The sequence below is a fragment of the Schistocerca piceifrons genome, chromosome 1 (genome assembly GCF_021461385.2).
Source record: "Schistocerca piceifrons isolate TAMUIC-IGC-003096 chromosome 1, iqSchPice1.1, whole genome shotgun sequence".
Classification (NCBI taxonomy): Eukaryota; Metazoa; Arthropoda; class Insecta; order Orthoptera; family Acrididae; genus Schistocerca; species Schistocerca piceifrons.
The window spans coordinates 250,557,228-250,583,614 of NC_060138.1; positions in this window are offsets into that span (position 1 = coordinate 250,557,228).

Here is a 26,387-nt window from a genome sequence, read left to right on the forward strand (position 1 = left end):
GCGCCGAGTACAAGTCTTTAGATTTGACGCCACTTGGGCGACTTGCGCGTCGATGGAGATGAATTGATGATGATTAGGACAACACAACACCAGTCCCTGACCGGAGAAAATCTTCGACTCAGCCGGTAATCGAACCCGTCGCGCTGACCACTCAGCTACTGGGGGCGGACAATGTGTTAGTGAGATGAGACTGTGTAAACTCCGCTGAGTTTTGGCAAGATAAGAAAATTTAAAAATGACAATAAGATAAATCTGTAGGTTTTACTTAAAATTTCCCACTCGTGACTCTTCTCTGAAAATTACAGATGGTTAGGTGAAAATAAATCGCTGCATTTTCGGAGAAAGTCTGTTTGGATACAAACCAAAGAAAAGGTGACAGATTTTTTCGTGAGTGGTCACCATTTATATGTGGGCGTGGAAGGGCCCCGCTTAAAATTTACCAAAAAATGTGAGTGTAGGTTCCAGTTTAGAACGGCGTTTCTCTTCCATTGCTCGTCTTTCCCCTACAGTGCTCTAAGCGACTCCACCATTGCCGTTCTTCCCACGCTTCACCATCCGACTACGCATTTAGCGGCTACGTCATTTTGGGCACACTGTATGTAAGGGCTGTGTGAACAGCGTCAGAAGTGAAGGACACGGAGATGCCACGTACTTGTGCGAAGCAGCATCATCAGTTCATGGCAGAGTTTGAAAATGTGGGTCTCTACTTGGCCGGCTGTTCGAACCATATAATACACAGCTTTGTGGGGCATTCACAGGAGACAGTAACCCAACGTTGAAATACACTCCTGGAAATGGAAAAAAGAACACATTGACACCGATGTGTCAGACCCACCATACTTGCTCCGGACACTGCGAGAGGGCTGTACAAGCAATGATCACACGCACGGCACAGCGGACACACCAGGAACCGCGGTGTTGGCCGTCGAATGGCGCTAGCTGCGCAGCATTTGTGCACCGCCGCCGTCAGTGTCAGCCAGTTTGCCGTGGCATACGGAGCTCCATCGCAGTCCTTAACACTGGTAGCATGCCGCGACAGCGTGGACGTGAACCGTATGTGCAGTTGACGGACTTTGAGCGAGGGCGTATAGTGGGCATGCGGGAGGCCGGGTGGACGTACCGCCGAATTGCTCAACACGTGGGGCGTGAGGTCTCCACAGTACATCGATGTTGTCGCCAGTGGTCGGCGGAAGGTGCACGTGCCCGTCGACCTGGGACCGGACCGCAGCGACGCACGGATGCACGCCAAGACCCTAGGATCCTACGCAGTGCCGTAGGGGACCGCACCGCCACTTCCCAGCAAATTAGGGACACTGTTGCTCCTGGGGTATCGGCGAGGACCATTCGCAACCGTCTCCATGAGGCTGGGCTACGGTCCCGCACACCGTTAGGCCGTCTTCCGCTCACGCCCCAACATCGTGCAGCCTGCCTCCAGTGGTGTCGCGACAGGCGGGAATGGAGGTACGAATGGAGACGTGTCGTCTTCAGCGATGAGAGTCGCTTCTGCCTTGGTGCCAATGATGGTCGTATGCGTGTTTGGCGCCGTGCAGGTGAGCGCCACAATCAGGACTGCATACGACCGAGGCACACAGGGCCAACACCCGGCATCATGGTGTGGGGAGCGATCTCCTACACTGGCCGCACACCACTGGTGATCGTCGAGGGGACACTGAATAGTGCACGGTACATCCAAACCGTCATCGAAACCATCGTTCTACCATTCCTAGACCGGCAAGGGAACTTGCTGTTCCAACAGGACAATGCAGGTCCGCATGTATCCCGTGCCACCCAACGTGCTTTAGAAGGTGTAAGTCAACTACCCTGGCCAGCAAGATCTCCGGATCTGTCCCCCATTGAGCATGTTTGGGACTGGATGAAGCGTCGTTTCACGCGGTCTGCACGTCCAGCACGAACGCTGGTCCAACTGAGGCGCCAGGTGGAAATGGCATGGCAAGCCGTTCCACAGGACTACATCCAGCATCTCTACGATCGTCTCCATGGGAGAATAGCAGCCTGCATTGCTGCGAAAGGTGGATATACACTGTACTAGTGCCGACATTGTGCATGCTCTGTTGCCTGTGTCTATGTGCTTGTGGTTTGTCAGTGTGATCATGTGATGTATCTGACCCCAGGAATGTGTCAATAAAGTTTCCCCTTCCTGGGACAATGAATTCACGGTGTTCTTATTTCAATTTCCAGGAGTGTACATGGAAGTGTGAGAGCTTGTCGTTAAGGTTCCGGTCTATTACGTCTGATCTCCAGAAGAGTTCATGGAGCATGTGCTTCATACACGTTGTAACCTCTCCACATCTGTGCTTCCATCTTGGAACAACTAATGGATTCCCTGTAGTATTGCGTGCCACCCTGTATCTTTGGTCTGAGACGAGAAACAGCTGAACTAGGAAATTATCGCTGAATGCATAGGTGCTGTTAACACCGCAACGTAAACCGCCGTGTTTGGAGTAGTTCCATGACAGCTTGGACTACTGATGTATGGCATCGCATTTTGCTCTGTGGTGATTCGCATTTCTGCACTACTCCGAATGAATGTCGTCGGTGATTGTCGTAACCATGCATGGTGAGTGCTATAGCTCAAGAATGCGTCAGTGTATTGCAGTCCCTCTTACGGCATCGAGCCCATTTGCTTACACTCGCATAGTTACACTTGACATCCTTGACCCTCCTTCCACTCTCATCCCTCTCTTGGATGCACACCTGGCTGCGACAAATCGCTGAACAGACTTAAGCCCCTGCTTTCGTATCCCTGAACGTCTACAGAACGACGTAGGCTCAGTGATCTACCTCCGCTTAGTAATGAAAAAGAGGCAACTGACAAATGTAATTTTGGTCTAATGATTGCAGGTTTGCAGCACTGAAAGCACAGAAAGTAACTATTTCCTTAAATCAGTCATCTCTGAAAAGAAAATGGTAAAATTTTTAAAAATATTATTTTTTCCTGTTACAAGAAGCACTTGGTGTTAAAAAGCGATCCATATTTTGATAGATATTCACTAAACATGGGCCTAAAACACTTACCTTAAGACCTATGAGCACTAATTAAACTTTGTCACTGTGAAACACATCTCTTGTAATGCAAGCCTTTCATTGTTTCGAGTGACCTACGGAATGCAGTTAGCAAATGAGGACCCATTTTTCTGTAACTTTCCACAGATGTAACGAACATATGTTTGGGTTGTACTGTTAACTGTACTCTCAGTTTTGGGTCATTGCAGCAATAACATTAGTTCTAATGGAACAACATTGTTTTTGTAATAATTTTGTGAAATGCTTTCACCTTCTATGTATATCTTTGTACTTACCAGCATAATGAACGCCAGTTACTCTACACAAGAAATGGCAAACATGACTGTGATGATTCATGTATGATGGCCGTCAGTATGTAGTTTTAATCCATGTATGCATCATAAAGATAGTAGATTTTATAGCTCAACTGTCTGAGAGTATGGGGCAACAAGAACGTCAGCACATTTTGTTAGTGTGGGTTGCCTACATCAAGGGCAGGTATGCACGCAGGGGCAACCCACACCAACAAAATGGACTGGCACCCCTTTCCTGAGGGGGGGCGGGGAGGGGTCATGGAAAATCACTTAGCAGAACAATAGGTTGACATGGAAAAGCACTTAACAGAACGACAGGTTTGCCCCTGAGTGCATACCTGCCCCTGATGTAGGCACTAACAAAATGTGCTGACATCCTTGTTGTCCCCCTACTGCTGAGCATCAGGTATTGCTCAGGTATGCATTTATTCCATTCTTCTATTAGTCTACCGCCTCCTTCCCTCTCTCCCAGTCCATCTCTTCATTTCCCCCCACTTTATCCAGTCCTGCTGAAGTTTCCCAAGTCTGTTGGAATGCACGGTGGTTATGAATGGATGCAAGTGATCAAACAGGATGCTGATGTACGTGTCACCAGTCACAGTCTTTTCTAGAAGTGTTAGGGGTCCCATATCACTCCAACTGCACACGCCCCACAGCATTACAGAGCCTAACCAGCTGGAATAGTCCCCTGTTGACATGCTGGTTGTCTCGATACCCATACACATCCATCCGCTCGATACAAACTGAAATGAGACTCGTCCGACCAGACAACATGTTTGCACTCATCAACAGTCCAAAGTCAGTGTTGATGGGCCCAGGCGAGGCAGACAACTTTGTGTCTTGCAATCATCAAGAGTACACTTGTGGGCCTTTCGGCTCCAAAAGCCCATATCGAAGATGTTTCGTTCAATGGTTCGCCCGCTGACGCTTGTTGATGGCCCAGCATTTAAATCTGCAGCAATTTGCGAATTCTTGCAGGATCTTTTCCGGCCGCAGCGATGTCAGAGAACTGATGTTTTACCGGATTCCTGCTATACACGGTACACTCGTGAAATGGCCGTACGCGAAAGTCCTCCTTTCATTGCTACCTCGGAGATGCTGTGTTCTGACGCTCGCGCCCCGACTATAACACCACGTTAAAACTCACTTAAATCTCTGTAACCTGCCATTGTAGCATCAGTATGCTATCTAACAACTTTTCCCTCTCTCTGTGTGCATCCCCTCCTTCCCCTCCCATCTATGTGCACGTTATCGCCTACACCCCACTAAGAGGTTGCTGGTTCTTACATTCACAGTATTTCTTTCGAGGTAGTAAGTAATCTGTGTGCGAAGTTTTCTTGTAATCGAATCTGGTTTTCAGGAGAAGCGTTTAACGAGGCATTTGCCTGTCTGCACACCTGTCATATATATTTCACATCTACATAACATGTTTCACACATTTTTCCACTCATATTTTACCCATATATTTACCAAATTTCACTCTGTAGTTTCAATTTAACGCAGCTTAATGTTTGTGATGTCATCTCTCCTGAACTGTGTTCTTACAATGATATATTTTTGCACTTATGTTTCAGTGCTATGTGTGAATAACGTCTGCAAAATTTGTTGCAAATGGAGTTAGCAGTTAAGAAGTAAAAAATTAAAAGGTCATGCTTGTTGTGGCAGTTTTACTACATGAACAGCAAAAGTCTAGTACGTGATAAAGTTCTTTTCTTACATCATTTCGTGTGGCCTGTCAACGAGAAAAAGTCTGAAAGTTTTGAAATTACGTAGAGAGGTGGTTACAAGTCACAGTCTGGTCTCATTCTCAAGTACTGAATTAACATAATCTCGCTATTTGCTACTGTTCTTTTTCTTTTTGTGATTGAAACCGTAGTCGCTGGATGGAAGGTAGGGTGGATTACGCATATTTTGTGTGATTCAGCTTTTGAAAGTTGCAATAGGCACTACTCTAATAATTGTTTTTGTTGCTTTCTGGTCACTTTACATGAAGTATGCCTCCACATTGGGGAGCATGGATTATAGACAGAAAGCTCTGTAATTTCCTGTGAACAGGTATCTACTTGTTTTAAATTATGACTTCAGCTTATAATAGAAGCACATTATACATAATGTGTAAAGTGCAAACTATGGTGTGAAGCAATGTTGGTATGCTTTGTACGTGGATTGTCATTTGCCAGAGTCTGGATCTACAACACGTAGTTACATATTTTAAATTACAGATTCAGGTAATGGTGTAAATAAAGTAAATTGTACAAAGTGTAAATTAATCTGATACAGAATCTTTGAAATCGAAATGTAGATGGGTAGTCATGGGGCTAAACTGTGGTATTTGAAATCTTGATTGTGGTGCCTGTTGCCTGTAGTATAACCTAATATTTATATTCGTTCCTAATTTAACTGCACTTTTACATATTTGAAGCACTATCCATCACAAAAACTAAATCTTCAAGGTAAATTTAGAAGACGTATATTAGGTAACGAGCAAGTTAGTAAAATTCGAAAAATGCAAGTGGGGTGGGGGTGGAGGTGGACAGTAAGTGACTTTGTAAAATTTGGCTCTGTTTGTAAGCAGAGTAAACTGGTTCATGAGAAAGAGGTGGTAGTATATTGGCTGTTATTTTAATAATCTTACATTAATCAAAAGCTTCATTACATATTCGACTATATGGATAGCTGGATCGTAATATATCTGCTGTGTGGGGTGGTGTATCCTTGCTCAGTGCAACATGTTTTTGTTTCGAACGTGAACAGTACATACGATAGAAAATAAAGTTACCTTTCTGTGGAATGTTCGTCTGTGAGACGTTTCTCATTCTTGGAAAGTTTTTTTTTTATAGAAAAGGGTGTGAAAAAACACAGGAAGGTGGACCCCAAAACTAAATTTTACAGATCGCATATTTTACTTCTAAACTCTATGCTGCTGAAAATCTGGGATTACAGTATTTAAACGAATGGTACTAACTTTTTTAAGAAATGATGTATATAAAGTGTTAGTGTGCTGTATACAAAGCTAATACCGTTTCTGGCTGTAGCTATTAAACTCTAACAGCCTCAATTTCGTAGTTTCTTTACGCTCTGTTACGTACAGCCCCTTTCTTTCGATTTCCGCAAACAATGCGGACGGTGGTTCAGTTTGCTTGACTCCGGTCGCGGTGTTGCCTCTCTATACTATTCTATTTATTTGGTTTCATATTGGTTTCTTAATCATCTCGTGGCTGAAGGTGTTAGCGCACACTCATACTACGCCGATCCCGATGGAGGTAGCTGTACCTAGTGCCCTCGCGGAGACAAAAATCAATACAAACTCAGCAAGGAGATTGAATGCTCGTGGCATGAAGTTCATAATGCCTAGAATGTCCGTCAGCGTTCTGGATTAAGGGTGCTTTAGACACTGTTGATAATGATCCGTTACGTCGAAACATTAAACTTGACGGCGCCGCTGGTGCTACGCGACAGGCGTACACTAAATGTACAGAACTTGATCCTTTACCTTCTCTCATCAGACGCGAACGCAAACATTTCAGTATTTACGCACTCCCATCAGTCATGTGCGCTATAGAAACACAAGACAGATTACGTACTGTGCAAAGGAAGAACTCATCAGGGATTAGGCAGTTGGAGTACCAGCTCGTGTTGCTGTGCCATCGATTGCAGGGACTCCCTGCTTGTGGGTTTCCTTACTTGTGACGACGCACTGCCTTATCATTCCCTATTCCCAAGAAGACACTTACCTACATAAAAAATCTGAGATTCGTGCTTTTTGGAGCTTCTTTTACTTCTTCTTTATACAAGCATGTGTACTGACTCATAGACAGCCGCTGTATGCATTGGAAATCATAATGTTCTGAGTAAAACGTCACCTGGACGAAATTGTACTTGGTAACACGAGTGGATTCCGAAAACAAAAGTCATCCGAAGCTTAGCTCGTGTTCATCACGCCATCACAGCATCTGATACATAGTGGCGTGCCTGTAGTCAATAGAAACGAATATTTTTATAACTGTGCTGCGCCTAAGTGGACTACACACACTCAATTAAAAATAATTGCTGAACTTCCTGCAATAAAACAGCGAGGAATTTCCTAATCGTGTAAGACGTATCATTTAAAAAGAATTAAACTAGCAGAGAAATAATCATCTTCCTGTGCGTGATTGGATATGGCAAAAACTATCACTCAACTGATTCTATAACTAATATATCATGTCCGAGCCTAAGGGAGCGAATTTGTGGAGGAATAATTGTCTGACTATAGTCATAATTTGGACAGGAAATTTATACTTATTTGCGTGTACGAAGCTGGTTCCGACGTCCGTTAGAGTTTCAAAGAGAGATTTTTCTGCACTACGTGTATTGTCTTTCCTTCATAATCCATCTAAAGTGACCTAAAGAGGAAATTCACAACGCGTACATAATGTGATGTGCCGCGTCGGTTAGGTTCGCGTAAGGATTGCAGAGTTCCCGATGGCGTCGTTACTATGGAGTTGTAAATGATGCTGCGAGAAGTCTTGGTTGGTAAGAGGGAGAATTTTATAGAGGACTACTGTTAGCGGAAGCAGTAGTGATCAACAAGAGTTCCTGCATTAGACTCAAAACCTAATCATTTTGCTCTTGAGGCGATGTTCGTTCAAAGGCCGGAACTGAAAGTGTACCCGTACTGATTCCTGGCGGCGGCGACACTAACACACACACACACACACACACACACACACACACACACACACACACACACACACACACATTTTTATTGTTTTATGAGGCGGGGACTTGCGCGTCGATGGGGATGAAATGATGATGATTAAGACAACACAACACCCAGTCCCTGAGCGGAGAAAAATCTCCGACCTAGCCGGAAATCGAACCCGGGCCCTTAGGATTGACAGTCTGTCGCGCTGATCACTCAGCTACCGGGGTCGGACGTTTTATGAGGTAATGGGCAATATTAACGTAGAAATAAATTTAAAATAGTTTCAAACCCTGATTCCGACCAAGTTTCGGGCGGTTTCTTTTGGTTAAAAATCAAATGGCAGAACTGGAATTTACTTCGAATTGGGAACTAAATCCCCTCCTTCCCCCTCCACCAACATTCTTCGGCTCCACATCTTGTTCGTCTGGTAATTTGCTTAAAAGAAGCGTGGCTCTATAACGGACCAGATCTCAAAAGTTTGTGGTAATTACACGCAGTGAAGTTTGTGCAGAGATGTAATATGTTGACATTTCGGATAGCTTGTTGCCTTCGTATTCTTTGGTTACGGAAGTCGCAGCCAAAATGCCACATTCTGACCTAACTTAGTCCTTGGGTTAAGCTACTGATCAGCCTGTCTCTACAACCAGATTTTTGCTTTCACATGCATTAAGTTCGCTAACTGGCAAACCAGACACACCCAAACTCGGAAATTTCTTTCTCAAATTAGGGCCTATGTTTGAAGCTCATAGACTTCTCTTGGCCAGGAATGCCCTTTTTGCCAGACCTAGTCTGCTTTTTATGTTCTTCCTGCTCCGTCGATCATGGGTTATTTTGTTGCCTAGGTGTCAGGATTCCTTATTTCTGTTATTCAATTTCTGGCTGTTCTCATTTCTGCTAATTCTCATTACTTTGCTCTTTCTTCGATTTACTCTCAGTTAGCTGGGTTAGCATCGAATTTGACCGGCCTTTTATTACTAGTAGACGTAGCAAACTCAGCGTTTGGAGACATTACACAGGACTGGCCAAACAGAAGTACTGTCGAGATAGTGTGACATATTCCCAATTAATGGGAACACAAAGGCAGGGTAGTTCTCGACATCTGCGCTGAATAGATTCTTGCTGCATCTCAAGTAGGCAGTTGGGGGCTAAGGCACCGTTGCGGACACGCGTCCAGGATTTACCCAGAGAAACCGCAACTTCAGAATAAGCTGAGCAGGCCTGTGAACAACCCCAGAACTCCACCCAAGTTGACGAACACATTTTTTTTTGTACCATTTCACAGTGAACGCTGGATGTCCCGGAATCGACAACTTAGCACGTGAACCTTTGCACCATCCAGTCGTCAGTACTAACCTCCTTGTATTAGAACTAAGTGTAACTGAACTGATACAGGTTCGTGAAGTACCAGTCATGTTACAAACGGGTGATGATCTTCAGAACTCCAACACCGATTATTCTGCGATTTCACGAACCCGATAAATGCATCCATCATAGAATAATCACCATTTTAAGTCCCAACCTGTCTAGCGCACGCAAACATTCATAGCCAATTGCCGTACTGACGTCGAGCAATAGTGGCCAGTAGATGATCTTCCTTCGTAAGATTTCAGTGTGATTTTGTGCCCAACTCTGTGAGCAAATGATGCTGTCACACCAGTGTGAATTAGGAAATCTCGCAACGACTTTCTCGGACTTATCGCCAAGGGCGCCTCTAACTCTTGTCGTTTCATCTCAGTTAAAAATAAATTGGTTTCCTAGAGCTTTGCTTATCTCGCACATCAAATCCACGCGTTAACGACGTGCTCAATATACATGTAGCTCTGCATTCAAATTCCTTGCGAGCATTGCATTTAAGAATTCCTATTTTTTTCTTTTTTCCTTGAATCGAGCTAATAATACACAGTGGTAAAATTAATAGCAGACGTGACGTTACACTTTTGCCGCTGGCGGAAGTTTGTAACAGCATCAATTTGTGAAGCACAGAGTCTTTGTACCTTTGCAGATAATTGAGCTACACAATCACTTTGATTCTTCCATTAGTTGATGAATATGGCACTCTGAAAATAACATGGAGTCTTATGAAAAATTTCTCATCAAGATAAAATTTTTATTGATAATGTCACAGACACGAACAGTTGACTTTTCCAGCAAACGCATTTTCGATTTAAAAGATAAAGTTACACAAACGGCACCGACCAGACCTGTCCGGTATTTCCAATTCTTGTCTATAAATATTTGCCCTGACGGCCTGCAGACAAGTAAAATAGCGGTCTCACTGAATCAGAGAGCAAACGCCGATGTCCGGAGGGCGTTAGACTGTAAACTAAAATACGAGAACGTATTCTGTTGCATCGTTTCTATCTGCTGTCGTCGGTAGCAGGTAAAAAATTGTTTACCGCGTCACAGCGGTTTTGGTCGACCGCACAAGCGGTGGCGCATTGACGGATTTACGGCTTCCGACCACCACAGTGGAAATCGGCGAAAAACTAGAATAATATCCCCCGTATTTTGTGTATAGCGTAGAATATTTCCAGTATTTATTGGCACTTTTACACAGCACTCAAGTTGTGAAAACTAACGATGCTGTTCCTGAATGCTGTGATCTGCTTTATCTCCTTTTTTTGCGAGCCCCAAAAGGGAAACAAAAAAATTATAAAAATAAAAAAATTAATGTTTTGATGACTGATTTATTCAGTCCAGACAGAAGAAAGGCCATCTTTATTCGGGTTTTTCGTGGGTTCGGTCTGTTCTTAAAACAAATGCCGGGATGGGTTGCATGTAGAAATATGTGGTCCATTTCTTTTCCCATCCTTGTCCTATCCGAGTTTGCTCTCCGTCTTTAATGAAGTCATCATCGGTGGGATGTCAAATCTTAATGTTCCATTTTCTGATTTGGTCACGAATCGGTTTTGAAATTTCTCTAGCAACAGCGTCAGCAGCTGGTGATCCTATGTTAACAGTTTGTTGACTCTCTATCATGGGACATTAGTGTTCCATTCGCGGCCACGTCGGGAATTTTCTCCGCTCGGGAATGGGTGTGTGGGTTGTCCCCATCATCATGCTCAAGTATTCGAAGAGGCGTCAAATAAACAGACTTGCACCAGGCGGTCGATCTCCCCAAAGAGGAACTCTCATCTAAATAAGCTACACGCATAACTGTAACAACAGTAATGAACGTGGATGGCTGTTTTGAACGACCCGGTCACGAACCTGCACACGGATATCACAGTCACCTATACATGGTAACTGTATTTCCAGGAGCGGATTTGATCTTTCAAAAAGATTCTCATGCCTTTATAACTGACTACAAATGGCTGGACGAGCACAATGTAAACTTTGATGTTTTATCCTGCCGCTTAAATTCTTAGTCGAATTGAAAATTTCAGTAACCGCTTCAATCGTCGTATACAGGTCAAGACCAAGCTTTAAACCAGCTTGGTAGCAGACATAACTGCTAGCTATCAGCGATTACTATGTATAGCAAAGTAAAAATAAATTCGTATGGATTGACCAGGGGGATTCTCTTAAAAAGTGTATTCAGCCGCCCCTCCTTGAAAGTTCTTTCTAATGTACGCAATTTAGACGACCTGCAGGCCCTTATTCTACCCCAGTAATTCTACCGGGAAATAGAGGGGTCTCAAGTTTGACGTGGAATTCGAACAAAGTGTCTTTCTTGGCATATTTTCACAACACTGAGAGGTGAAGGCTGTCGTAAAGGTAGACTGAAGAATTTCTGTGTGACCAGGATTCGATACTGCGACGTTAGGGCTTCCAGGCACGCACTTCTAATACTACGACCCTTCGCATGTAAATTACCTATGTAATATTCTTGCTCTTATTATATGGATCAGTTTGTTATGTTTCTGAATTTTAATGATTGGTGCAGGTTCGATTCCCGGCGGGGTCAGGGATTTTCTCTGCCTCGTGATGGCTGGGTGTTGTGTGATGTCCTTAGGTTAGTTAGGTTTAAGTAGTTCTAAGTTCTAGGGGACTGATGACCATAGATGTTAAGTCCCATAGTGCTCAGAGCCATTTGAACCATTGGTGCAGGTTCGTATTGAGAAAGTTCTTAAAGAGTATGGGTCACTCTAACTTCAGATATCTTGCAATTCAAAGTAATCATCCAAGTCGCGAAAGATTCTTGCTGTTACTTAGTATGTTGCTGCGAGTGTTACGACCAGACGGAACTACAATCGTCGGGCCATAGCTGTGGGTTCTTTGACTGTTCTGGGACATTACTGATCCGAACTAAAACGGAGGAAATGTTAGTCATCTTTATTACATGACTGATAAAACGATTTACTTAACTATTTACTTTACTTAACTGTTAAAGCGTTCCTTGATACACAAAACCACAAACTCTTCTCTTGAAGTACCATGTTCAACATTTACAAAAGTGCATTTCCATCCGAAACTTGAATTACACTTCAGCCTACTTTATAATGTTGACTGCTTCAGCTGAGGTCGCGAACTGGGCAGAGTGCTTTCATGCTCGGCTCTGTGTTGATCTCCATGCGAGGGCGCTACTGTGCTGAGAAAAATGGCATGACTACTTCAGCCTCTCCCATTTCTCGATGCAGACTGCAGCGAGGCCTCGCTAATGTCTGTTGTATCAATGTGCCTTGCCGACATGGTGTGGCAACACAATCTCTGGACGATACCACAATGCAGCTCAGTGACGTGAAGCATCCTCAACTTTTTCTTTAATTATTGATTCCACGAGGGAATTTTAATCGACCTTCAAAATTTTGGGTATATTTATCACTTATTACTTCTAATAGGTAAGTATCGTAATTTCATTATTAGAAAGCTCGCACGAGTGTATCTTTCATGTCACAACACAGTTAAAACTGCTACTGTAAATTAGAGTCGTCGTAGATTCAACATTTCTCTGTAGTATGAGCAAAATCTTTCGCTCTGATTCAGCAGTGCATCAAAAATTATTTCGTCAGTATATAAATTTAGGAAATTTCGGATAAAAGATGTTTAATAAAAATTCATCACTCAACCACAAATGAAAGTTCAACTCATCATTTATTGCTTATTCGCAGTATACAGTCAGCTCCCACGCACCATACTCAAAAACGGTTCAAATGGCTCTGAGCACTATGGGACTTAACATCTGAGGTCAGCAGTCCCCTAGAACTTAGAACTACTTAAACCCAACTAACCTATGGACATCACACACACCCATGCCCGAGGCAAGATTCGAACCTGCGACCGTAGCGGTCGCGCGGTTCCACACTGAAGCGCCTAGAACCGCTCGGCCACACTGGCAAGCGAAAGTGACTAGAAACGAACTGACCCAAGGTTAAACATTGATCCTGTTCTCTTTTCCTATTTTAATAATGGCCAGCGATATCCTGACGGAGCTGAACGCGGCTTCTCGCGAGACAAGGCTGTCGCGTTGGCATTGACTTTGTCCGGCACCTCAACGTCTGCAAACCGCTCTTGAAGACCCATTCACTAATGCCAAGGCTCAGCGTTGAACATGAAACAAACAGAAAAAAACAAAAGGTTTGTATTATTTTGTGAATAACAGTTAATATACGTAGTAAAATTAGTTGGTATGCATTGAAATAAATTGCATAATTTACTTCTTCATATATCGGGAGGCCAGCGTAACACGTGTTAGCACAGTTTCAAATTTTGAAAAACTGTACACTTTATCACTAGACCACCAAGCTCTACATTTCGAATACTATCGGTTGATCATAAGTAAATAATTTTTGTCGGCTTAATTTCAGCTTGTACATCAATACTCCGCGAATCACTGAGTAGTGCGTGAGAACTGGTGCTTATTATTGTACCACACATCAAAATTTCTTCCCAGATAGGTCAGTTATCTAAATATCTGCTATTTTCACGTTCGTACCATGATTCAGAAAGGGGCTGGGTCACGATCTTCCACGGTGAGACACTTTCGGAAGACAGGATTCATTATTTCGGCCTTCTCTCTGTTGGCATCCATTTGTGTGCCAGTATCGTCTCTGAGTGAATGAATACATGATTTCGGACCAAAATCTCTGAGGGTTTTTACTCAAATCGGCTGACAAGATTTTACCTTCGAAGTCACTGAACACTTCTCTCGTTGTTCTCCTTGCGCTCAGTTTCGCCTCGTTCAGCTTTTGTTTGTTGCCTAGGTGTTTACTTGTCTTCAATATAAGATGGAGATCTGTGCTTTTACGGAGCAGTTCTCTGATACGGCTATTAAGGCACGATGGGTCTTTCCACCCCCTCAGACCTTACTCAGAACATGCTTATCCAGTTACTTTGGAACTCGAGATCGAGTCAATAGCAGAAGTTGTAAACACAAATTACGTTTTCAATAAGCTATTTACATGTCAGTTCAGGAAAGGATAGGGTTTTCTGTAAATTGAAAGTAAAACCGATTTTTCAGTGTCTACTTTCACAGGCTCCCGAGGTCTTTCAGTCTACCCCTAGATGCAATTCGTCGCCTTGCTGAAGCTGTGCCTTTTCTTGTTTATTTATCAAATGCATCACTTCCTTAGCAAACATACCATATGGTTCACATGTGTTCTTGTGAGAAGCATGACAATGCATGGTGAACTGGGTTTTAGAACTTCACAGTACTGTCGAATTTATCTACACCTATTATGTCTCAAATGTTGTACTTTATACTGGTAAAAACATTCAGTCGCAAGAAACCATTAATTTTGGTGTAACATAATAAGGTAACTAGGAAATAAAAAATACTGACCAGCACCAGATGTGATGTAAAATATTTAACGTTGGATCCATTATCATCCCAAATAATAGATTTCCCTGATATACAATTGCATCTACGTCTACGTACATACCCCAGCAAGACTCCATTCGGTGCGGGGCGGATGGTACTCCGTACCAATACTAGTTATTTCCTTTCCTGTTCCACTCTTAAACAGACCGAGATAAAAACGATTGTTATATGTATCCGCATGAGCCCTAATTTCTCGACTCTTAGCTTCGTGGTCCGTATGCGAAACATATGTTGGCGGCAATAGAATCGTTATGCAGTCAGCTTGAAATGCCGGTTCTCTAAAGTTTCTGAATAGCGTTCCTCGAAAAAGTAGTCTCCTTCCCTACAGCGGTTCCCATTTGACTTCGCGAAGCTTCTCTATAACACCTGCGTGTTGTTCGAACCTACCGGTGACAAATCTAACAACCCCACTACGTATTACTCTCATGTCTCCCTTAATCCAAACTGGTTTGGATCCCAAACACTCGAACAGTACTCAAGAATAGGTTGCACTGACACCCTAAATGCGGTCACCTTTACGGATGATAGACACTTTCCCTAAACTCTCTCAATAAACCGAAGTCGACCATTCGCGATCCACAGGAAAATTCTAACACACTCATTTCATCTCTTGATGCTTTGTGATATTACGCCTAGGTACTTAAACGACGTCACTGTGTCAAGCAGGGCACTGCTATTGTTGGATCGGAAAATTGTCGGTTTGTTTTTCCTACACATCGGCATTAACTTACATTTTTCTATATTTAGAGTTACCTGCCGTTCATCACACCAACTAGAAACTTTGTCTAAGTCATCATGTATCCTCGTTCAGTCACTCAACTTCACACCTTACGACACACCATAGCATCATAGCGAATAACCGCTGATTGCTACCCACCCTGCCCTACAAATCATTTGTGTAAATATAAGTTAATAACGGTCCTATTGCACCTCTCGATGCTGTCATTGCTACTATAATTCTCGGCGAACCAGACTGAATACAATTTAAACTATTAAACAAATAAAATCCTATTGCTGGAGCAAACGATCGAACATCTAAAGCGGAATGAGAAAACGCAAGGCATCAACAGGCACACCAGTTCACCTATCAATTGACAGATATTTCTGCTTACAGAAGAAACTTGTGCTGCTATCTGTGCGGCTGTTATGCGAGTTATGATGTGTAGCATTCTCTCTGTTAACTAACAATAAGTGCCAATTGCGGAACAAGATCCCGACACTACATAAAAAACAAAATAGAGGAACTGCAGTTACACCGCATGTGCTTCAAGGGACTCATATATATGTGGGAAAACAGGAAAAATACGTGTCATGTTAGAGATTCTGTCTGAAAGCAAAATGAAAACAACAGTGCTATACTAAAGTCCGATGTACCTTCACCGCTTTGGAATTAAAGAAACTCCTTTCTGTGTCTACACTCATACTACAGTAGATGACATCAGTCACGTTCTCCTTGCATGTGCAAAACGAGACAGGCGCAGACAATCGTTTTTCAGCAGATACATCGTTCATTAGCAGAGTTCCCCATCCGGGAGCCGCCACTCTAGTGTGTTTCCATATCCCGATTGCCGGCCAGGGTGGCCGAGCGGTTCTACGCGCTACAGTCTGGAACCGCGCGACCGCTACGGTCGCAGGTTCGAATCCGGTCTCGGGCATGGGTGTGTGTGCTGTTCTTAGGTTAGTTAGATTTAAGTAGTTCTAAGTTCTAGGGGACTGGTGACCTCCGAAGTTAAGTCTCATAGTGCTCAGAGCCATTTGAACCGTATCCCGATTACAATAAAGAGGTTTTTAAACTTTGTAGTAGTTGGAGTGCTAAAACAGCACAGTCGTTCCATGTTAATTCGTAGTTTATATACAGCTTGAGGCAGGTAAGGCAAGCCACCTCAAATATATCCAGACTGAATAATTATGTGAAGGTACTGTTTTCGCCAATTTATAATGGACAATATGGCAAATTTCTTGACATTCGCAAGTAATTTTATAGTTCATGGTCGCCGAACTACTACACGCTTACTTTTTAATGTGACTATGAACTGATGAGGCGGAACATTATGACAACCGACCTACTATCGATATAAACCCATCCAGCCGATACCAGCGTCACCTTTCGAGGAATGACAGTTAGTCAGACATACGCAGGGTGCATGTTGTATCAGTGTAGAATGTGTGTATAATGGGGAAGGCGTGCGATCTGAGTTCGACCGAGAGCAGATTGTGATGGCTGGGAGGCTCAGCACGAGCATTTCGGAAACTGTACGACTTGTCAGAAGTTCAAGGAGTGATGTGGTGAGTGTTTTCACCACGTTGCGGAACCTCGACGAAGTGCGTTTGGTCGGGCACCGCTCATCACAGATACCGGACGCCGTCGCTGCGAAGACTGGTAAAACAAGACAGGATGCGAATTGTGGCGTAACAAACTTCAGACTTTAATGGTGGACAGAGTACAAGTGTGTCTGAACACACAGCGCACCGAACACTCCTAACCAGGGGCCCTCCACAGCCGAAGGAGCGTGCAGGTGCCAATGTTAACACCACAACATCGGCCACTACGACCGAAATGGGCACGTGACCATCGGTACTGGACGATGGCGGAGCGTTGCATGGTCTTATGAATCCCGATACCTCCTTCATCCTTCCGATGGGACGACGCGAATCTGTCGTTTTCTACACAAACAGCTCCTTTACCGCGGGATGGGGACAAGCTGGTGGCGTCTCCATTATATTCTGGGCAGCATTCGCGTGGGCATCCACTAGAGCCCGTTCAAGGCAGCATGACGACCAAGGAGTATGGTAGCCTGGTTGCGGACCGCATACTCCCCTTCGTGATGACCATGTTTTCCAAAAGGGCAGTGGCATTATCAAGATAAAGCACCATGTCACAAGGCCAGGAGTGTTGAAGTGGTTCGAGGAACGCAGTGGCAGTTTCCACTTGATGTGCTGGCCTCCAGCTCGCCAGATATGATCCCGATCGAACACATTTGGGATGTGACTATACGTGGCGTCAGAGCTCATCGACCCCTTCCCCGGAGTTAACGGGTATTGGGTGACTTGTGCGTACAGATGTGGTGCCAACTCCTTCCACCGACCTTCCAAGGCCTCACTGCTTCCACGCCAAGATGCGTCGCCGATGTTATCCAAAGCTGGACATACAGACTATTAGGTAGTTAGTCATAATGTTCTGGCCGATCAGTGTGTGTACTTTTCTCTGTGACATTTGAAAGAAGCGACATAACATCTGTGGGACTTGGTCGGGTAGTATAAAGATAACAGCTCCACAAATCACCGGCCGGTGTGGCCGAGCGGTTCTAGGCACTTCAGTCCGGATCCGCGCGACCGCTACGGTCGCAGGTTCGAATCCTGCCTCGGACATGGATGTGTGTGAAGTACTTAGGTTAGTTAGGTTTAAGTAATTCTGAGTTCTAGGGGACTGATGACCTCAGATGTTAAGTCCCATAGTGCTCAGAGCCATTTGAACCATTTGAAGCTCCACAAATCACAGACCCGTCTGCGCTCTTATACCAAATGTAAGCAAACACGTAACTCATACATGGTTCATGTGTTTATTATCACGGCTAAAATATGCTCAATATATTTACCTTGAGTAATTCCACATGATGTTAAGTGATTGGAGAATCAATACTGCACGTTGAATTTCATCTGCATTTAACGGTAATACACTTCCGTGTTATAAGGCGTTTCGTACCTTCGGGAGTTGTCGGTACTTTATAATATGTGTCTTCTTTTAATTTACTCCAAAGACACAAGTATGAAAGTGTTATGGTTGGTGAATGTGCAGAACGTTTTGAGTTCCCTGAAAAACGTTCCAGTGTTCTCCAAATATTTTGTTAAGAGGGCCTGTCACTTCATGTACGGAATGGAGGGGCATTTGGCATGTTAGTACAACACTGCCTGCGTTATGCCCAGTAGGATGTCTTCCAGTAACTTCGGCTGCAGCTTATCTTAGGAACTTTGAGCACGGAGTGACCGAGTGGTTTGAGGCGCCATGTCACGGACTGCGCGGCCCCTCCCGCCGGAGGTTAGAGTCCTCCCTCGGACACGGCTGTGTGTGCACGCGCGCGCGCCTGTGTGTGTGTGTGTGTGTGTGTGTGTGTGCGTGTTGTTCTTGTTGTTATTAGCATAAATTAGTTTAAGTTAGTGTACGTAGTGTGTAAGTCTAGGGACCGATGACCTCAGCAGCTTGGTCCTTTAGAAATTCACAAATATTTGAACATTTATTTTAAACTTGAGATACTTGGGTGTGTTTCGTGTTGTGTTGGCTACTTTGGACTGTCAGCCCCAATAGAACAAGGAAGGAACGAAGTTGCGATGACCGGTGGCAGGAACGCAGAATGATGTGTTCATACACTTTCAAATTAATGGAACAATTTATTTGTAAAAATGAAAGGAACTTAATTCTTGCCATGAAATGGCTTGAGCTTCTTCCTGTGCCTCATAAAAGCATTTACTTTACTCAATATTACTGCTTGCAGAATGCATGCTAACTATCGTCTTCGTGTTACTCAGTGCTGATATTCCAAGTCTGCCACCGAATTGGTCCCCATCAGCGGTGTTTAAGTCAGCGTTGAATAGGGCACTGATGTCTTTCTGGAGGTGTGTTGCTCCCCGCTTTTTCCATTGGTGCGCGAGTCAGCACCTTCCTGATTCCGTTTCGCGGACGGAGACGAGTAATGTGTGTCATGAAAAACACTCACCAAACGTTGATATACCAAGAGCGTTGTTCTTATTCACTTATTTGAGTCAGCGTGGATTTTCGTCCCACTGTTAGTTCATATTGCGAAGGTTGACTTGTCCATGGTTTGTAAACGATTCTTGTTCCTTAAACAAAATTTTGCACAGATATGCCTCATCACTTTGCACTTGTCGTAGATGACATTCAGAGAACTGCAACGAATTTTGAAGTCATTGCTACGAAGCTGTAGATGCAGTGAAATGTGAAAAGGATAAAATGCCATGAAATGGAAGTGTTCAGAGAAAACCTGTTTGCTTGATCCCCCTCATACTTTCGAGATGCCTCTTAGTGACATTTGCAATGTGTGTCATTGGTGCTAAAGGTTAGTTTCATTTCTTTCATTAGTTGCTCTTTTTCCTTGGCGTATTTTATTCTCCACATTTGTTTCTAGAACTTTTTTAATGACGTTTGCTAAGATAGATCGTGAGTGCTTGGCACGATCTGGGTACTCTAAGGCATAAAACCGCGCCGTTGGTCTAATAGTTCGACGATATTCGCCATAAACCAGATTCATTTTTTCGATTATCGTATACATTATGAATATCTTAACAGTTTTACGAGTAAGTCATCTGATTGCTGAAACAGCAGAACACAGAGTGATATGTTTCAAGCCCACAGGTAAACACAAGAATCACAAGTGAATTACATGTTTGCTTACATTTGGTACAATAGGAGAGACGACGGGACTGTGGTTTGCGACGCTGCTATCTTGCTACTATTTCGTCAAGTCCTATACTTGTTGTGTCGCTGAATTTCTCTTAGAGCCTTCTTTCAGACGTCAGGGAAAAAACCATATAGTTCGATTAGAAAAAAAAATCGAATTCGTAATTTGGCGAATACAAACAATAACAATTCTTGCGACCGTCAGTAAATTCTCCATATTGTCCAGTATAGCGATGGCGGAAACCGCACTTCGATATATTTCTTCATTGTGGATAGAACTGAAACGACCTGTCTTAGTAATCTCATCCCACATAGATCATTTCAACCAGGAAAGTGAACGTATGTATCACTATTGTTCATGTGTATTTTGTTTTATTTTTTAAATGTAGCCGCGCGGGATTAGCCGAGCGATCTAAGGCGCTGCAGTCATGGACTTTGCGGCTGGTCCCGGCGGAGGTTCGAGTCCTCCCTCGGGCATGGGTGTGTTTGTCCTTAGGATAATTTAGGTTAAAGTAGTATGAAAGCTTAGGGGCTGATGACTTTAGCAGTGAAGTCCCATAAGATTTCACACACATTTGAACATTTTTTAAAGTATATGTTGCCAAAACAAATAAATTTGTCAAACTACGGTGTAAAATTTCACACAACGTATCAGACACCTTAGTTACTTGGGTAGGTGTGTGTTTCTAATTGTACCGTAACAGTGTTGTTAACCATTAACACTGTTATATTGTTCATCGAACTTTTCCTTTAAATTGACCAAGCTTATTGTTGAATATTTCAGATATCTATCAATCCACAACAAAATTAAGAATCGTTTGTTAAACTTCTAACTATTTGATCTAATGTTATGGAATCATATTATGTTTTGCGTTGTGTGTCAGTTGTTATGTTTTAGCTGGCTAAATGGTTGTTAGATGTAAATGTCGTGTGACTAGAGCCTCCTGTCGGGTAGACCGTTCACCGGATGCAAGTCTTTCGAGCTGACGCCACTTCGGCGACTTGCGCGTCGATTTGGATGAAATGACGATGATAAGAATACACAACACCCAGTCTCTGAGAGGAGAAAATCTCAGACCCAGCCGGGAATCGAACCCGGGCCCTTAGGATTGACATTCTGTCTTGCTGACCACTCACCTACCGGGGGCGGACGGCTGTTAGACGTCGGGGCCAAATATAAGTAAATGAAAAAGAAAACACATTATACCAAGACCAGTATTATATTTCGGTTTGAAGTTAGCTCCATGTTGTACTCATTCCATAAACATCTCTGCTCCGTTGTACCAAGCTGTTATTTGATTCAGACTTACCGCGTCATTATCTCGTAGACATCCGTAGTAAATTTCCGAAGACGAGAGCGTACTGCTACTGGCACAAGAGTGTGTCTCTCACACTTCGTTTGGCAACAGGTTGCGATGGCCCGAGAAAAGTACCGTGCGGGACTATCGCTAGCGCCCCCCCTCCTCATCCCCCTCCCTCCCTCCCTCCCTCTCTCTCTCTCTCTCTCTCTCTCTCTCTCTCTCTCTCTCTCAAACACACACACACACACACACACACACACACACACACATGCGGTTCGGCCATTCCTCGCCAGACGGCGGCTAGGTTGTCACCTCTGCAATCAGCCAAACTTGTGGCCACGGCGGTCGTAAAGCGTTGATTGCGGCCGTGCAGGGGTGGGACTTGATGCTGGGGGCTGGAGGCTGGAGGCTAGGGACTGGAGGCTTGCTTGCCGGAAGCGTCCGGCGCCGGATGGATGGTTGCCCCTCCCACGAGGGCGCACCACATTTCCTGGAGACGTGTGGGGAGTGTAGCAGAAGAGAAAGTAGAGAAGGGAGAGAGAGAGAGAGAGAGAGAGAGAGAGAGAGAGAGATGGGGTGCGGTGGATTCAGGTCGCACGTGGTCATCCAGCGCGGCTGTTCTACGTCACAGGTTCTGTGGTGACGCACATGTGACGTCAGGTCGGGCGCAGCACGTTCGCATCTATGTTGTTAATTACGCCTCACTTTTATTAATTAAGAGTTTACTGCTTTCACATATCCCGCGTTGCAAAAGTATTTTGAGGATGTGGACGATTGATGGTACAAACCGAAACAAAATAGTTATATTTCTTTGTTTCCCCTTCTCAACGACAGTTACAGCTCAAGCTGAAAGCCCAGTCTACAAGTTGTCACGAATTTTTATGTCTTCAAATGCACTGCTGGCTCTTAAAGTTGCAGCACCATGAGGGCGGAAAACGAAAAAAGACAAATTAGCATCAAGTGCATCGATATGAAAAAGATTGGAATTTCAGCGCAGTGGTACGAAGAAGGCAGGAGTAGCACCATCTAACACAAGAGGAGCGTCCAATAAGCAGTACAACACATTGTTTTTCTCGGCCAGTTTCGTCGAAAAAGTGCGTAATTTGGTGTAGGATTCGGGGAATATTACTACTTCAGACACTATAGTTTCACGAAGTTTCGATAAGTGACGGCACTATACGTAGCCTTCATAATGGCATCTGTAACGGAAGCACGTTTCAACCAGAGAGCTGTTACTCAGTTTCAAATGGTTCAAATGGATCTGAGCACTATGGGACTTAACTTCTGAGGTCATCAGTCCGCTAGAACTTAGAACTACTTAAACCTAACTAACCTAAGAACATCACACACATCCATGCCCGAGGCGAGATTCAACCCTTCGACCGTAGCAGTCGCGCGTTTCCAGACTGTAGCGCCTAGAACCACTCGGCCACCCCGGCCGGCTTTACTCAGTTTCTTTTGGCAGGAAACAAAAGCATCGCAGATACTCGTAGACTGTTGAAGAATATCTACGGAGACCTGGCAGTATGGTGGGTCGTTGGGTGAGGCGCCTTAGGACTGTAGCTTTCCAGTGGGTTGTTTCATGATAATTTGGCTGATTACCTGACAGTATTCAGACATAATAAGCGATTTAATTTTATAGCATTGCTATACCATAATGCAGGCCGAGGGCACACTGCTTTCGAGATCAAAGGAACAAACACGCAGGTCTTAATACTATAATAAGAAGGATAACTGATTAAAATTGTAGGTGATTTGGGGATATTCATGGTGGGACACTAGTAACGACTCTTATCGGGCTCCAGTCAAACTGAGTTTGAACCACAGGTACAAGCATGCCATTCTAGGCTGCTTTGACTCTGTTCCAAAGTTCATCAATCGTAGTGACTGGCAGACAGTGGTGTACCGGTCTCTCAGCAGCCCATGGTCAGATATTTCAGAGGTTAAGAGATCCAGAGGAACATGGTGGAGAACTCGGTGTCGAGCAAAGGCAAAATGTAGTCTTGCGTTACAATGTTGAAAGTTAATATCAAGAAGACGTCGAATATAAGGCAAAGCTCTCTTCTTCGACGTCTCCAGCACTTCACTATAATGAACTGCGAGAAATTAAATCTTCTTCCAGAAGCACAGCGATTTGTCGCAACAATGGTTCCGCAGTCGTCTTCTGGAATGTTCCAACTTGTACTCCCCTCTCCATATAAAATAACAGCGTTCGCCGTCTTACGACGTGTTCCAAACTTCTCCTTATTTTACCAGCACTTAAACTCATGCTCCTACAACAAAGTAATTAAATTTCTCTCCAACTTACTTTGTGCTCACGTCCCGATCATCTGAAAACTGCTCAGTCACGTCTTGAACTGATTCGCTCCAATATCCCTTCCTCTCTTTTAGATATTTGTTACACAGTTGAAAATCCGTACCTTGCCGAAGCTTCCAGAATTACGTTGACAATAAACACAGGTGCAATGAAAACAATATTAGAGCTCTAGTAACATTACTAACTAATATATCAATTCCTTGACACAAAAAACTAAATTTACAAGAAAGAAAAAATATACAATGCATCCCTACAACATACTAAGTTGGTGCGGAGGCTAAAATATGTCCGTTACAGAAAGACTTAATACATTTTATTGTGGAGGGTCAGTTGCCAATTTTCGCACTATACAGATGTTTCGTCTAAGTCATTTTGCTGTTCTTTGTTTCTTCTGATGTCTTTACTATACGGTGAAAGACAGCATCATCTGGAAAAAATTTAGTAGCTCTGCTCAGATTGTGTCCTAAATGGTTTATATATAGTATCTGAACTCCTAGTATTGTCCGGGTATGTGCTTATTCCAGTCTTCTATTAATCCATCTCTTCCTCTCCCCACTTTCTGTCAAACTCCTCATCTTCCCACTCTGTATTCATATCCTTCTCCTCCTTTCTGTCCGTATCTCCCTACCTACCTGCAACCATCACCTCTTACCTCTCCCTTTTGCGATTACCTTATTTGCCCCCCCCCCCCTCCCTTCCCCCGTAAAAGGTTGCTGGAGCTTATCCGCATCCTCACATTTCCAGATAGTAAATAATACATGTACCATGTTTAGTTAAAATCGATTAAGTGATTTAGGAGGAACATTTTACCCGTGGCTTCAACCACGTACGCATATGTCACATATATTTAACGTATTTCACATCTATTGTTATACATATTTCATCTGTATCTCTAATCAATTTCGCCCCGCAGTTTCATTTTCACGCAACTCAGTGTTCATGAATTCGAATTTCCCGAACTATACGCCGGGCAATAATATAAATTTGCAGATACATCCAGAGTATATGTAGATCCTGTCAGCGAAAAGTGTTGTGTTTAGAGTTAGTAATAAAGAAGCAATAAATTATGAGTCAAGCATGATGAGGCAGTTGTTCGTGCATCGTAGTGCTTATGATGACATATTTCATGAACTGTGTGTCGTACAGTGGTATATTTTTGCAGCGGCATTTACGGTCATATGTGAATACTGCCTACAAAATGTGCTGCAAATAGAGTTAGTGGTAGTGAAGCAAAAGTCCACACATACGGCAGTTTTACTGCGTTAACAGCGAAAGTGTAGTAAGCGAAAATCTTTTTCCTTTCATCGTTTCATGGGAGGGTTGACATCGAGAAAAGTTTCCTAAAAGTTTGCAGTTATGTGTGAAATTGGTTCCAAGTCACTAAGTGTTCTAATTAAAAATACTGAATGAGTATATTCTTGCTATTATCTCGTAGTGAGCTATGCTTCTTTTCCACCTTTTTCAAGATCCAGCAAGGTGGCGCAGTGGTTAGTACACTGGACTCGCATTCGGGAGGACTACGGTTTAATCCGACGTCCAGCCATCCTGATTTAGGTTTTCTTTGATTTCCCTAAATCGCTTCAGGCAAATGCCGGGATGGTTCGTTTGAAAGGGCACGGCCGACTTCCTTCCCTTATCCGATGAGACTGATGATCTCACTGTTTGATCTCCTGCCCCAAAAACCCAACCCAACCCTTTTTCAACATTTTCCCTCTTTGAGGGGAACGTGGTTCTTACCCCCGGAATGGTTGTTTCCAGAAAGTAAGTGATAGCTCAAATCGATCCACTGGTTTGAGAACAGATGCAGAACATACGTACATACGCACAGTCAGTCTCGTAAGCAAGGTCGTTTTCGGGTTAATCAGTAGAAAAATAAATTTGTCAACAAAGTAAAACATATACATACATAATGCATGAACAAAAGAAAAACGTAAATATGGTTAATAATACGTCCAGTCAATAGCAGCGTCGATACTGCCTTGGCCTCTCTAACTTGACTCCGAAATCTTCCGAGCATTCACGTGGTAGAGACCCCCCGACGCGTCGAATTTGCGTTTACAGCTGTTTCAAGGTGAGTTTTGCTTGCGCTTGACGCAATATTAAGAACGCTTTTCCCGAAAAAAGGTTAATAATAATTTTTTCAACTGACACTTTACAAACTGACCCACGTTCTTCAAAGTCATTCACGTTTTCCCCCAACTTATAGTGTTACGTCTTTTTGTAGGAATGGTTTCGATTTCCCCATATATTTAGACGCCACGGATGGGTTCACTTTCAGACCTTTGGGGTAGCTGGGGAGAAACACAACCCCATAACGCCACGCTTAATCTGCACTCATGTCTCTTTTTGTGTATCTCAGAATTCAATCTAAACTAACGTTTTATGGGCATTGTGTGAACGACAAAGGTTCCCTCTATTTTGTTGTGAAAGAACTACTGCAGTGTGTAATGCCGACCAAGTTCTTACTGAATAAATTGTATATATACTGAAGAGCCAAAGAAACTGGTACACCTGCCTAATATCGTGTAGGACCCCCGCGGGCACACAGAAGTGCCCCAAAATGCTGTGGCA